Source organism: Protopterus annectens, chromosome 7.part0, assembly GCF_019279795.1.
Source record: "Protopterus annectens isolate FY-2018-M chromosome 7.part0, PAN1.0, whole genome shotgun sequence".
Classification (NCBI taxonomy): domain Eukaryota; kingdom Metazoa; phylum Chordata; order Ceratodontiformes; family Protopteridae; genus Protopterus; species Protopterus annectens.
Window position 1 is genome coordinate 104,249,246 of NC_056739.1, and position 15,368 is coordinate 104,264,613.

Sequence of the window (15,368 nt, forward strand, 5' to 3'; positions counted from 1 at the left end):
CATCTCGGTCATCTAACAGCCCAGGAGGGGGTAGGAGGGAGGGATGTAAGAATGAAGGTGAGATGAACAACTCACTTGGAATGTTATGGTAAGTACATAACTTCTTTATGTGAAGTTGTTCTATCTCGTCGTTCATTCTTTACTGATGGGTAGCGTCCCAAGCACCATCAATCTTGGGTGGCTCACGGGAGTATATTTCTCAGGACCGTGGATCCAAAGGAGGCCCTTCCCTGGAGGCCTTGCCAACTTTGTAATGAGTGATAAAGGTATGAGGTTTTGACCAAGTGGCTGCTGCGCGAATGTTATCAATAGGAAGCCTGGCAGAAAAAGCAGATGTAGAAACTGCTCTGGTTGAGTGAGCTTTAATTTTATGCTGCAAGGGCATATTGGCAGCTGAATAAGCAAAGGTGATACAATCAGATAACCATTTAGACAGAGTTGTTTCAGCCACTGGTCTACCCTTCCTGGAGTCTGAAAATGAAACAAAAAGCAGGTCTGATTTTCTGAAATGTTTTGTTCTATCCAAATAAAATCTGAGCTGTCTGTGAACATCAAGTTTATGCAGCATGTACTCTAAATTGTTTGAATGGTTGGGGAAGAAGACTGGCAAATCAATAGTTTGGTTGAGATTGGTTTCAGTGCAAACTTTGGAAAAGAATGAGGGGTTTGTTCTAAGTGAGACTCTGTCAGCATGGAATATCAAATAAGGAGGCTTGATGGATAAAGCCTGAAGTTCTGACACTCTATGGGCAGAAGTAATAGCTACTAAAAAGATGGTTTTCCATGACAAAAATTTGAGGTCACAAGAGGAAGCTGGTTCAAATGGCGGAAGAATTATGCGGGAAAGCATAAAATTTAGATTCCATGGAGAATAGGGAGATTTCACAGGTGGTCTAATATGAAAAGTCCCTTTGAGAAAGGCTTTGGATAACTTGAGACATAATATTCAATCCTTCAAATCCAAGATGAAAATTAGAAATAACAGCCAGTTGAACATGAACTGTTGCTGCCGCAGCTCCTTTGTTAAAAATCATAGTCAAGAACTCTAAAATGGAGGCCATAGGGGCTTGGTAAGGATCAATATTATTTTTAGAGGCCAATATAGAAAAATTTTTCCATTTGCTAAAATATAGCTTCCTAGTAGAAGATTTATGAGAGGATAAGAGGATTTGTTTTGTCTCATTGGAGAGGTTATGGAACCTGGCTATGATGGGAATTGGAGCAGCCAAGCTGTCAGCTTCCAGGACTGCAGAGAGGGATGAAGTTCCCCCAATGAGTACGTCAGAAGGTCTGGAACTGAGTCCAGAATCCAAGGGTCCTCCAAAAAATGAAGTCGAAGGAAGGGGAACCAAATCTGATAAGGCCAATGAGGGGCTATTAGAATGATAATTCTTCCCAGGGTTTTTGCTTTCTGTAGAACCTTGGGTATCAACGGGATCGGTGGAAATGCATAGAGGAGACCCAGTGGCCAATCGTGCACAAGTGTGTCCCTTGGGGCTTCTCCCAGAGGGGGAATCAGGGAAAAGTAGCTTCTGCATTTCGTGTTCATGTGACTGGCAAAGAGGTCACAGCAAGGCTGGCCCCACCTGCGGAATATGCTGTCTGCTATTTCTTTCTTGAGGGACCACTCATGGGGCAGCAAGATTGCCCTGCTCAGCTTGTCTGCTATCATGTTGGATTTCCCCTGGATGTGTGTTGCCAACAGAATGCGCTGGGTGGAAACAGCCCACTGCCATACTGAGAGCCTCATGACAAAGGGGGTAAGACCTGGTTCCTTCCTGGTTTGTTCACGTACCAGACCACCCACATGTTGTCCATCTGAATCGCAATCATACCCAGAGGAAGAGAGTCCTGAAAATACTGCAATGCCAAAAGTACTGCTCTCATCTCCAGGACATTGATATGCAGATGTGTCTCTTGATCGGTCCATGTGCCTTGGGCTGTCTTTCCCTGAAAATACCTCCCCACCCTATCAGGGAAGTGTCCGTGGTCACTGTGGCCACTGGGGGGGGTAGCACAAATGGGCCCCCTATCGTGACATGAAGTGAGATTAACCACCACTGAAGATCCTTTTTGCAAGAATTTGTGATCATTATCGTGTGAGACATGGGAAGCTCCTGGTAAGACCATTGAGTGAACAACAGCCATTGTAGTATCCGCATGTGCATACAAGCTAGTGGTATGGCTAGAATTGCTGTTGCCATCATGCCTAACAATTTCAGAACTTCTGATGCTGGAGCTCTGTCTTTGGATATCAGAATGCTGACATGCTGATGAAGAAGAAAGACTCTTTCTATTGGAAGCCTTAGTGTGGTGGTGTCCAGTTCTGCCCCGATAAAAACGATATGCTGAGATGGCAACAAGGCAGATTTTTGAGTTGATTGTAATGCCCAGTTGATTGCAGAGTGACTGAGTTGACTCCCTGGCCTGAATGAGTTGACGCCTGGTGGTGGCGGTAAGGAGCCAATCATCTAGGTACGGAAACACCTGGAATCCTAGAAGCCTCAGGTGAGCCGTGACCACTGCCATGCATTTGGTGAACACTCTGAGGGCTGTAGTGAGACCAAAGGGCAGGGGTCGAAACTGGTAATGATTGGCTCCCAGCCGGAAGCACAGATGATACCTGGATGGCCTGGCCATTTTTATGTGGTAGTACACATCCAATTGTCTTTCCCTAAGAAGGGAAGTATAGTCTGAAGCATGACCATCCGGAACTTCTCTTTCTTTACATATGTGTTCAGTCTGCTGAGGTCCTATATGGGTCTCCAGTCCCCTGTCTTTTTTGGAACCAAAAATAATCTTGAGTAAGTTCCGGATCCTGTCTGGTCTGCTGGGACTGGCTGGATGACTCTTTTTCTTAGCAACGTTTGGACCTCTATTGTTACCTGTTACCTGTAACTAGGTGGAACGTCCGGGATTTTTCTTATGGGTGGAGGGGGTGTGGCGAATGGGATGAAGTAACCTCTGGAAATGATACTTTGTACCTAGCTGTCTTTTGTTATTTTGAGCCAGGCATCTGGATACAAAGATAAGTGACCCCTGACTGCCTCCAGAGCAGGACAGTCAGGCCTCCTTTCAGGAGTGCTGGTAGGGCTTCTCAGAGAAGTGATCTCTGTCGCCCTGGGGTTGCAGACCCCCTCTGCCACAAGGTCGGTGTCTTCCATTACTGCCCCCTCCTCTGCCTCTGGAGGGGGGTTCAACACATGTGTCCTGAAAGGCTACTTGGGCTTTTTGGAACCAAATTTTGCCTCCCCTTTGACCCTTAGGGTATGGTCGGGTAGGGATGGAAAAATTGACCTCGATGGCAGACAGAGTCTTTCTGTCCTGTTCACACCTGTTTAAGGTTTCCTTCACTTTAGGCCCGAAAAGGGATGAGCCATCAAAAGGAGTATTCACAAAGGATGACTTGAAGGGCCCTGCAAGGGAACACAAGCACATCCAGGAGCGTCTCCTAAGAGCAACTCCTGTACCCGTTGCCATACTCATTCCATCAGCTGCATATGAGATTAGGCGCATGAATGAGTTTACTGTAAAATTGAGGGTAGCAAGCTGGGCGGCAACTTTGTCGGTAGCTCCTGCAACTACTGTACGATTAAGAGTATCTCCTAGCTCTTTAAGGAGATCTCTTTGTAACCTGGTAAAATAGGTTAAATAGTTGAGCGAACAAAGAGCAAAAGTCGCTGAACTAAACATGCGCTTCCTGTATCTATCCATGATCCTGGAGTCTCTGTTAGGAGGATGGCTAGACAAGGAAGTTTCAGACATTTCCTTTTTGGTGGCTGCCGCCACCACCATGGCATCAACTGGAACACCTTTTGTTAAGAAAAATTTGTCAAGGGGGTCAGAAATGAATGTATTAGACCTCCTAGGGACAGGCTTCATAGTATCTGAAGACTCCCACGCCCTTCGTTGGACCAGCTGCATCAGCTCATCAAAAGGCAGAGACACCCAAGAGGTGGAGGGCTGAGACCCGAAAGCCTTCAGGAGAAATGACTCATCCTCAGTAGGGCTTTTGGACTGCCAGTCACCCCTCTGCCTAAGGATTTCATGTATCTCAGTGAATGAGATATCTTCAGAGGGAGACCATGTGGACCCTTCTGACTCATCTAAGTCAGTATCAAATGTTAGAGACTCCTGGGGGGAGTCTAGCTGTTTCCTCTTACACAATCTCTTCCTGGGAACCTCATCAGTGGGAGCTTCTGGTGAGGTCTCAGAAGAGCAAGGGCCACCAAATGGGGCTTCCTGAGGCTCTGGGTCTCTATGCTTGGTCAGGATGTGTGAGGCAGAAGCAGACACAGGCACTTTAGGGGAGGAGGAAGCCATACTTGAGGTCGAGGATGTCTTAGGAGACATGACTTTCCTCATGGCATCGAAAGCACCTCTGCTCCGATGCGAGAGAACCGACAGATCCAAAGAAATTGATACCCCCGGCACCGGGACAGTGGGCTCTGAACCAGAGGTAGGAGCCGAGCTCATCCGAGCCGAAGCCCAAGAGGCAGACTCAGAACCAACAAGTCAGTCTGACTATCCTCCCCAGACCCGACCAGAGAGTGTCAGCTCCTAGAGTCCTCGATCGGCACCGAGGATGTCAGAGTGCACAGAGCCGAAGACATTGGAGCAGGCGTCGGCTCCAAGGGTTTCACTATCAACAGGTCTGACTCCAGCTCCAAAGGACCAGCATGGCTCGAGGAGGAATAGTTTGAGCTGGTGCAAGGGTCTTCAGCTCCGAAGCCATTTGGGTCGAAGCCGATAAAATTTTTGCTAAGGCTGGTGCTGATAACACCTTCTGCACCACACAATCCACATCCAGATCTAAAAGGCTGATAGAGGACTGAGAAGAGTGCACCAATGGTGGTACCAACTGTAGTAACGGACTCTTAGGAGCTTCGGATACCGGTTCCAAGACTGGGGACTGGCTCCGAAAAGAAAATACTGTCTGTTCCGATGGCAGTGGAGCCAAAGTCGAAGATTTCTTTGATTTCTTAGAGTCTTAAATCTTAGAAGACTTTGAGGACTTCCTGGAGCCATCTTGGTCACTCAAAGCTTCTTGAAATGGTGGTTTCAACAACCCTCTGTCAATAAGTTTTCTTTTCCTTTACTGTAGGACCCTTGAGGAGAAGGAATGGCATATAGCACAGCTATACTGTAAATGCAGGGCTCGTAGACAGTACACACAATTTACATGGCTGTCTGTTACAGATATCTTTTGGCCACACTTTGGGCACTTTTTGAAACCAGACTTAGGGTGCTTGTCTTGGTCAGCCACTGAAATAATCTGAGAGAAAATTACTGTCACCACAAAAAATTCTAGCAGTAATTATCCAAAACAATGAGTGAGAAGGTCACTGAAAAACCAGTCAGTAAAACAAAATGAAAACTGTAGCAAAGCTAGAACTTCCAATAAGTGACCTCCCAAACCTCTTGTATCAGAGGCACATGGGATACATGCAAATGATCCTTATGAACATCAGGTGTTTCAGCTAATTGGCAATTCTGAATGCCCATGACTTGTTTCGTCATTTTAATGGACAGGGCTGTTATACCTTTATTGGCCTGAAATTGTCCATTAAAATGATGAAACAAGTCATGGGCATTCAGAATTGCCAACTAGCTGAAACACCTGATGTTCATAAGGATCATTTGCATATATCCCATGTGCCTCTGATACAAGAGATTTGGGAGGTCACTTATTGGAAGTTCTAGCTTTGCTAGAGTTTTCATTTTGTTTTTACTGAGCAGTAATTATCCACAAAAAAACTTAATAAAATCAGACTAAGTCACACACACAGTAATGCAAATGTAAATATTAAAGTGACAGGAGCGAAAGAATTTAGCAACAAAGATAGCCCGATGACTAATAGTTCGGGCATTAAACAAGGCACAAAACCGACAGCGAGGAACGTCGTGGTCTGGGCCTAAACAGGTGATGCAATAAGAATGAAAATCTCTGTGAGGTATTTGCTTTCCACAGGCAAGGCAATTATTAACTTTTTCTGACATCGGTTAGAGCAAGAAAAAAGAATCCCAAACAGGGTACTTAGCTTTAAAAGACTTCAGGTTTGAAACTCGAAAAACAAAAATTTCAGGTAGTGGCTGACCGGCACTTGCGAACTGCTTCTGCTTCAGGCTCCCACATGGCAAGAAAAGCTGATGTAATGGTGTCGGCTGCATGTTTTATACCCCTGATGACCTGACATCATGAAAGAGGCGATAGCATCCGACTCAGAAATCCCAAGACTCTGGTATTCGGGCCGACTGAGGGCTACCTGCAGGCAGATAACCCAAGTGTGATGACTGCAACAGTGAAACATGAAGAGCATTAATAAATTCAAGCCTTTTCTGAAAAAATATAAGTCTAAACACACCACACAGCAAAAACTATACACTAACTATTTAGCAAAAATGTGACAAAAGGTCACTGACTAAACACACTCTATAATTAGAAAAAGGTTTTAAACTAGGCCTAAAACAAGAGGCCAACTAGGAAATGTTTAAATCACACTAAGGGAAGGGACTAAAATGCAGTATCACACACACTAGAAAGCTGTAAGAGCTTTATAAAACTATCTAAATATAAGTAAATAAGTAAGTAGAAACAGATTTACTGGCCCGAGCTAATGGAGAACCTCCGATCTATTGTAGCGGCAAACTAGATCTGGGGTAACTCTAGGTGCATCATGGGATAGGGACTTGGCCTTGAAGACCTCAAGCTTTGCAATTGGCCGACTCGGAGCCGAGGGATTGGCTCTGAACCCATCAGTAAAGAATGAACGGCGAGATAGAACTTCACATTGAAGGTTTTGGAGTGGCCTAGTCAAAGTCCGGACTTGAATCCAATTGAGATGCTGTGGCGTGACCTTAAAAAGGCGGTTCATGCTCAGAAATCCTCCAATATGGCTGAATTAAAACAATTCTGCAAAGAAGAGTGGGCCAAAACTCCTCAACAGTGATGTGAAAGACTCATTGCTAGTTATCACAAATGCTTGATTGCAATTGTTGCTGCTAAGGGTGGCACAACCAGTTATTAGGTTTAGGGGGCAATTACTTTTTCACATAGGGCCATGTAGGTTTGGATAGTTTTTTTCCCTTAATAAATAAAATCATCACTTAAAAACTGCATTTTGTGTTTACTTGGGTTATCTTTGTCTAAAAAAAGAAGTTATGTACTCACCATAACGTTCCATGTTTGTAGTCCATCTCGCCCTTCATTCTTACTCATGGGTTCAGAGCCAATCCTCGGCTCCGACTCGGCCTATTAGCAAGCTCAAAGTCTTCTAGTTGGCTCGTGGCTAGGTAGGTATCCCATGGTGCACCAGTATAATCCCCAGATCTTGTTTGCTGTTAACTATAGAGAGAAAGAACAAAAAAATCCAAAAAGAACAGCAATAATAAAAGGTCTTCACTTGTTAAGAAAAATAATTTCTGTTTCCAGATCCTAGGAGGGTGAGCTCGTAAGAATGAAGGGCGAGATGGACTACAAACATGGAACGTTATGGTGAGTACATAACTTCTTTATGTTCTGTAGTCCTATCTCGCCTTCATTCTTACTGATGGGACAGCGTCCCTAGCACCTTATTCCTGGGTGGCTCAAGGAAAAATACTCCTGAGTACCGTGGAACCAAAGGAGGCTCTACCCCTAGAAGTCAAATCCAATTTGTAATGAGTAATGAAGGTGTGAGGGGTAGCCCATGCTGCACAAATATTATTAATTGGAACCCTGGCTTGAAAGGCTGCAGAAGTAAACTGGGATTTTGTACAATGAGCCTTAATTTTGAATGGTAAAAGCTTAACATCGGAAGAATAAATCTAGGATATACAACTGGAGATCCAATTCGAAATGGTCACTTTGGAAACCTGGAGACCTAATCTGGAGTCAGAAACAGAAACAGATAATTGGTCTGACTTCTTGAATTCCTTGGTCTGGTGTAAATAAAACCTTAATGGTCTGTGAATGTCCAACTGATGGAATCTGTATTCTGCTGCATTGGAATGATTAGGGAAGAACACCAGAAGCTCTATAGTTTGATTTAAGTTGTTATGACAGCACACCTTGGGGACAAAGGATGGATTAGTACGAAGAGATACTCTATCTTTGTGAAAAAGCAAATAAGGGGGCTTGACAGACAGTGCTTGTAACTCTGATATTCGTCTAGCAGATGTGATTGCCAGCAGAAACAAAGTCTTCCAAGACAGAAACTTCAACAAGCATGAATGAGCTGGTTCAATGGGTGGAGACGTTAATTTGGATAGAACGAAGTTTAGATCCCATGAAGCTACCGGTTCCTGAAAGGGAGGTCTCAACAAAGTAGCTCCTTTAAGGAAGGCCTTACACAGTCTGTGAGACATCAGATTGGACTCATGTTGACCCAAATGAAAATTTGATATTGCAGCCAACTGAACCTTAATTGTGGCAGCAGCAGAACCCTGGTAAAAAAGTTCAGATAAGAATTCCAATACCACTGGAATAAATGTGGTATACGGGTCAACATTCCTTTCCACGGCCCAGACAGAAAACCTTCTCCATTTGCTGGTGTATAACTTTTTGTGGAGGGTTTGTGAAAAGATGTAAGAATGTGGGTCACAGTGGGTGAGAAATCATGAAGCCTGACTAAAGATGGAACTGGAGCAGCCAAGCTGTCAAATTGAGGATATGGAGGTTGTGATGAAGAGAGCCTGACATGTGCTTTAATAGATCTGGCACTGGGTCCAGAGTCCATGGGTGGTCTAGTAGATGAGGCCCGAGAAAGGGGAACCAAACCTAATGAGGCCAGTAAGGAGTGATGATGATCAATTTGCTTCCCAACAGTTTCGCTTTCTGAATCACCTTGGATATAAGAGGAAAGGGAGGGAAAGCATAAAGGAGACCCAGGGGCCAATTGTGAACAAGTGCGTCTCTCGGTGACTCTCCCAGAGGGGGGATAAGGGAAAAATAGCTGCTGCATTTGGAGTTGATCGGGCTGGCAAAAAGACCGCAGCAAGGCTGTCCTCATTTGCGGAAAATCTGTAACGCTATTTCCTGCTTCAGAGACCACTTGTGAGGCATCAAGATTGCCCTGCTGAGTTTGTTGGCTATCACGTTGGTTGTCCCCGGGATGTGTGTTGCCACTAGAAAGCGCTGGGAAGATATCACCCATTTCCAAACACAAATAGCCTCTTGACAAAGTGGGTACGATCTGGTTCCGCCTTGTTTGTTGAGACCATACTACTGACATGTCTGATTGTATTGCTATTGTCCCAAGAGGAAGAAGGTCGTGGAGTACTTGCAATGCCAGGACCACTGGGACGATAGAAGCCACTGAAGAATCCGCATGTGTAGTCTGGCAAGATGGACTAGTAATATGGTGGAGGCCATGGTCCCTAGAAGTTTCAGCACTGTCTTTGCCTTGACTTTCTGGAGGGGGAGAAGATAAAGAACTTGTTGTACGAGATTCTGTGTTCTTTCTGCTAGAAGATGAGCCAACATGGCAAATGTGTCTATTTCTGCACCTATAAAAGTCACAAATTGAGACAGCGATAAGGCAGACTTTTCCCAATTTATAGCAATCCCTAACTGGGCACAAAGTTGGATAGTGGAGTCTCTGTTTTGAAGAAGTAGATGACTGGTGGAGGTGGTCAGGAGCCAGTTGTCCAGATACGGAAACACTTGGAATCCTAGATGTCTCAGGTGAGCTGTCAGTACTGCCATACACTTGATGAACACCCTGGGGGCTGTGGTGAGACCAAAGGGCAGAGTACGAAACTGGTAGTGACTGGCTCCCAGCTGGAAGCATAGATGGCTCCTCGATGCTCTGTCCATTTTTATGTGGTAGTACACATCTTGGAGGTCTACTGAGCACATCCTTGTGTCTTTCCCTAATAGAGGGAGTATAGACTGCAGTGTCACCATCTGGAACTTGTCCTTCTTTATGGATTCATTTAATTTGCTGAGGTCCAAGATGGGCCTCCAGTCCCCTGTACGTTTTGGCACTAAAAAGAATCTGGAGTAAGTTCCAAATCCTACCTGGTCTGTGGGGACGGTTTGGATGACTCTTTGTGAGCAACTTGTTCACTTCCACAGTTGCTTGATCCCTGTGATTGGGTGGAACATCTGGGATCTTCTTGGGAACATGGGGTGGAAGAGAAAAGGGTATGGAATAACCTCTGGTGATAATTCTTTGTACCCATTTGTCTTGGGTGATACTTAGCCAGGCATCTGGATACAAAGAAATGCGACCCCCGACCGTCTCCAGAGAAGCACAGCCGGGACACACATCAGGAGTGCTGATAGGGCTGGCCTCAAAACGAATCGCTGTCTCCCTGGTTTTACGGTCCCCCCTGCCTCTAGGGTGACGTCTAACATTTGCTCCTCCTCCTCTACATCTGAAGGAGGAGTCACCCTGTGCATCCTGGAAAAACCTCTGGGACTTCTTGAACCACATTTTACCAACTCTCTGACCCTTGGGGTATGGTCTAGAGGGGACGGTAAAACATACTCCCACGGCAGAGAGCATTTTCCCTTCTTGCTTGCACCTGGTGAGTGTGTCTTTTGCCTTAGGTCCAATCAAGGAAGAAGGTAGACTTGAACGGTTCCGGAAAATTACACAAGTGCATTCAGGAGTGCCTCCTAAGGGAAACTCCTGAACCCGCTGCCCTGCTTGCTCCATCGGCTGCATAAGAAATCAGCCTCATGGATGAGTTAACAATGGAATTCAAGGTGGACAAAGTACAGTTTTGTACCTACCATAAATGTAAATGTCTGATAGATATGCAACTGCAGTCATATCATATGGGTTGTCCTGCCTCAGGCAGCCCTCGGTCGGCCGGATTCCAAAGTCTGGGTCCGACGTCGGCTGATGTCGCATTTCTCTCCGACGTCAGAGCGGCTGGAGTATATAAGCATCAGCCGACGCCATCTTCTTCAGTGTTTCTTGCCCCAGATGCCAGGTGCCCTCAAAGGAAGGCTAAAATCAAATTTTGTAAAACGAAAATAGGTTTCCAGACAAATAAGTAAGCAATAAACAGATACACCATAACAGATATCCCCAGCTAAGAATAACAGGGAGAGGAGTGGACCCAAGGCATAGAGGGGAAGGAGGGAGGGAAAACCCGACTGCAGTTGCATATCTATCGGACATCTACATTTATGGTAGGTACAAAACTGTACTATGTCCTTCAAGAATGCAACTGCAGTCATAATATATGGGTTGAATACCATAGCTTAGCTGGGGGAGGTGGTATGCTCTAGGAAAAGGATGGTGTAGCTAGCAATCCCTGCAGGACTGCCGAAGCAAAGCCTGCTCTGGATCTGGAAAATAAAGGGAGGTTGTAGTGTTTGGAAAATGTATACACGGAGCTCCATGTAGCAGCTTCTAGAATATCCTTTGTAGGCACCCCTCTTAAGAAGGCTGTGGAGGTGGCTGTAGCTCTGGTAGAGTGTGGTCTGATATTGGCTGGCACACTTTCCATGGAAGGAATAACAATATCTGATGCAATGTCCAATCCATTTTGAAATTGTCTGTTTGGAAATTGCTTTTCCCTGTACTCCAGGAGCGTAAGCTACAAATAGCTGATCAGACTTCCTACTGATCTTGGTTCTGTCTAGATAGTAGCGAAGTTGTCTATGTATGTCCAAGGTATGCAACAGTCTTTCCCCTTTGTTTACAGGATTGGGGAAGAAAGTAGGCAGGTGAATTGCCTGATTTAGAGAGACCCTAGATACCACTTTTGGCAGGAAGGAAGGATTGGTTCGTAAGGAGACCCTGTCTCGGTGGAAGATTATGAAGGGTGGTATTGCCATTAGTGCCTGTAATTCTGAAACCCTTCTAGCTGAGGTAATGGCCAGCAGGAAAGCTGTCTTCCAGGACAGAAATTGTAAATCCGCTGAAGCTGCTGGCTCGAAGGGAGGTAGAGTCAATTTTTTTAACACAAAATTGAGATCCCAAGCTGGTACTGGTGCCTTTCTTGGAGGTTTTATATTCTTGATCCCTCTAAGAAATTGCCTTAGCAAAGAATGTGAGAACACAGGTGGGTTAGTGTTGTATCTAGCTGAGATAGCTGAAGCATGTATTTTTATGGAAGAGTATGAAAGTCCCTTATTTAGCAATTCTGCCAAGTAGTCCAGAATGAGTGGAATGCTCAGTACTGATGCATCTTGACCCTTGTTGGTATTCCAAATGCTGAAACGCTTCCATTTGGCTGAGTAAGCCCTTCTGGTGGATGGTCTGTGGGCTTCTGTTAGTATCCGCTGAACTTCCTTGGAGAGAGATAAATTGAGGTTATTTATGTGATCTTCCAAGCTGTTAGCTGTAGAGTCTGGAGGTTGGGATGAGCTGTCCTGAAGTTGTGTTGAGTCAACAGTTGAGGCCATTTGGGAAGGGCCACGGTTTGTTGTGACATATGCTCCGTAGTAGTGGGTACCAGTGTTGTCTCGGCCAGTTCGGAGCTATTAGGATTCCCTTTGGCTGCTCTGCTTTGATCTTTAGTAACACAGTGGTCATCAGTGGCAGAGGTGGAAATGCATAGATGACTAGGGAGCTCCAGTTGAATGAGAGAGCATCTATCTTCCATGCTTGTGGACGATTTGTCCTTGAGCAGAACTTTTGTAGCTGATGATTGAGTTGGGGGGAAAATAGGTCTACGTCTGGCCTGCCCCATGCCGAGGTTAGTTGTGCAAAGATGTCTGGATGTAACCTCCATTCGTGTGGGTCTAGGAAATTCCTGCATAGACTGTCCGCCAGAACATTGTCTCTGCCTGGAACAAATTGGGACTGTAGCTGTATGTTCAGACTCAGTGATTTTTCCCAAAGATTCATTGTTAGTCTGCAAAGGGGGTAAGAGTGAGTACCTCCCTGCTTGTTTATGTACCACATCACAGTGGTGTTGTCTGTCCTTATTAGAAGGTGGCCTTGATGAAGTTGATGTCCAAAGGCCTTGATGGCATGCATTACTGCCAGCATTTCTTTTTGGTTGATATGCAGATGTTCTTCCTTTGGATTCCATTGTCCTTGAATACATCTGCCTTCCATGTGCGCCCCCCATCCATGGTCTGAGGCGTCTGTGGTAATGGTCTGTGTTGTCTGAGGTTTTTTGAACGGCATGCCTGTGTTTGACTGACTTGCTGAGGCCCACCATAGAAATTCCTTTTGAAGACATGGAATGAGTGGGATAATTGCTTCTAGGTCGTCGTTGTGCTGAGACCATAAGCTCTTTAGATACCATTGAAGTTTTCTCATGTGTAGTCTTGCTAGTGGGACCAGGAGAATGCAAGATGCCATGAACCCCAGGGTCTGTAGGAATTTCCTTGCAGTCATCTGGGAGAGTTTTGCTAAACCTTTGAAATAATGAGTTAACTGCTCTTGCTTGTCTTCTGTCAAGTAGGCCATTTGAGAGGCTGTGTCTAGTTTGGCTCCTAAGAAAGTTATTTGCTGGGATGGTAGAAGTCTTGACTTTTGAAAGTTGACTGTGTATCCCAAAGCCTGTAGCAAGTGTATGACATAATTCAAGTTTTTTGTCAAGGTTAGTTCGTTGTCCGCTTGTATGAGGCAATCGTCCAGGTAGGGGTAGATTTGAATCCCCTGGAGTCTGCAATGAGCAATTACTGATGCCAGGCATTTCGTGAATACTCTGGGCGCAGTAGATAAGCCAAAAGGCAATGCTGAGAATTGATAGTGCTCTGGCCCTGCAAGAAATCTGAGGTATCTTCTGCAGCTGTGTCTGATAGGGACATGCAGGTATGCCTCCTTGAGGTCCAGAGTAATCAGCCAATACCCCTTGCCCAGCATGGGAAGGAGCTGCTGTAAGGTCAGCATTTTGAACTTTGGTACTATGAGAAAAGTGTTTAAAGCGGACAAGTCCAGTATCGGCCTCCATTGATTTTGTTTTCTTGGAACAAGGAACAGTCTTGAGTAAAACCCCTGACCTTGTTCTTGTTGAGGCACTTTTTCTATTGCTTTGATCTGAGCCAGCAGAGAAATTTGCTTGATAGCCTCTGCCTTTTGATTTTGTGGAAGATTTGGCATGCCTTGTTTTCTTGGTAAGGTATGAAAATAGAACCTGTAACCATGATCTATAATGTCCAATATCCATTTGTCTTTTATCAGTTTGTGCCAATTTTCTGAGAACAGAGATAACTTTCCTCCCAAAGGAGCTTGTTGTTGCTCCTTGGTCGGAGAAGTTAGAGTCAAGTCATTGAGATTGTCCCTGAGTGACAGGGGAAACCCCTGTGTCACCTCTTTGGTTTGTTGGTTGCCATTGGCGTCCCCTGTAGGATCCTCTATATTGCCCTCTGCCATGGGCATGCCTGTTCTTGCCCCTTTGAAATTTTTCAGGATTTGGGAATGACCAGTTTTTAGCAGGCCAGTTCCTGCTGAACCTGGGGGGCTGAACCTGGAGAAAATCTTTGACTGTCTGAACTGACTTGGCTTTTTCTTCAATGGTCTTTAACACATCTTTAGCATTATCACCAAAAAGTTTGTTCTTTTCCAAGGGAGCATCTAGTAGCTTTGCCTTAACATGATCCGGTAAGGGTTGCTCTTTTAACCATGCATGTCTACGAATGACCGCTCCTGTCATAGCAGCCCTACATGAAGCTTCCAATGCATCATATCCACACTGCAGAAAATGATTACTAACCTGCTGAGAGTTATGGACAGCCTCCTGCAAAGACTTCCTATCTAAAGGGTCAGGAGAGGCTAATTTTTTCTGTAAATCATCCAACAGGGAATCCTGATATTGAAACATATGAATCAGACAATTGAGAGCTCTCATAGTTAAGGTAGTAGAGGTGTAAACCTTCTTCCCCATCTCTAAGGACCTTGCCTCTGTCGGAAGGCAAAGGATTTTTGGAAGTGGTAGCAGAAACCCCCTTAGGCCCCTGGGAAATAGTTTCTAAGTCTACAGCATGGGCCCTAAAGAAATGAGAATGGGTTTCAGGGACCCTATAGTATCTGTCAGGCTTGACAGGAGCCGGGGGCAGAGAATCAGGGGTAGCACTGGAGTCAGAGTAAAGGTCATCCAACACATCAAGCACAGCAGGAATAGCTAAGGGTCTGTGTGGTGGCTGTTTAAGGAAAGTTCGAAGGCACTTCCTGGAATCAGAAAATTCCTGACCTTGCCACTGGAAATGCTCCCTCATGGAATGCAGAACTTCGCCAAAAGAAATATCCTCAGGAGGAGAGGCCGAAGGAATGGTATCCTCTGCATCCGAATCCTCGAAAGTCTGAAAAGGGGGTTCCTGGGATTCAGAAAGCACAGAGTCCCCAGAATCTTCATCTGAAGAAAGGGGGTCAGGTGGTTCAACCCTGAGCCTCTTATCAGGAGGAGGCTGGGATCCTCTCTCAGGATGGGCCTGGGAGCCTCTGATCATAGAAATAAGATCTGCGGCCAAGGAC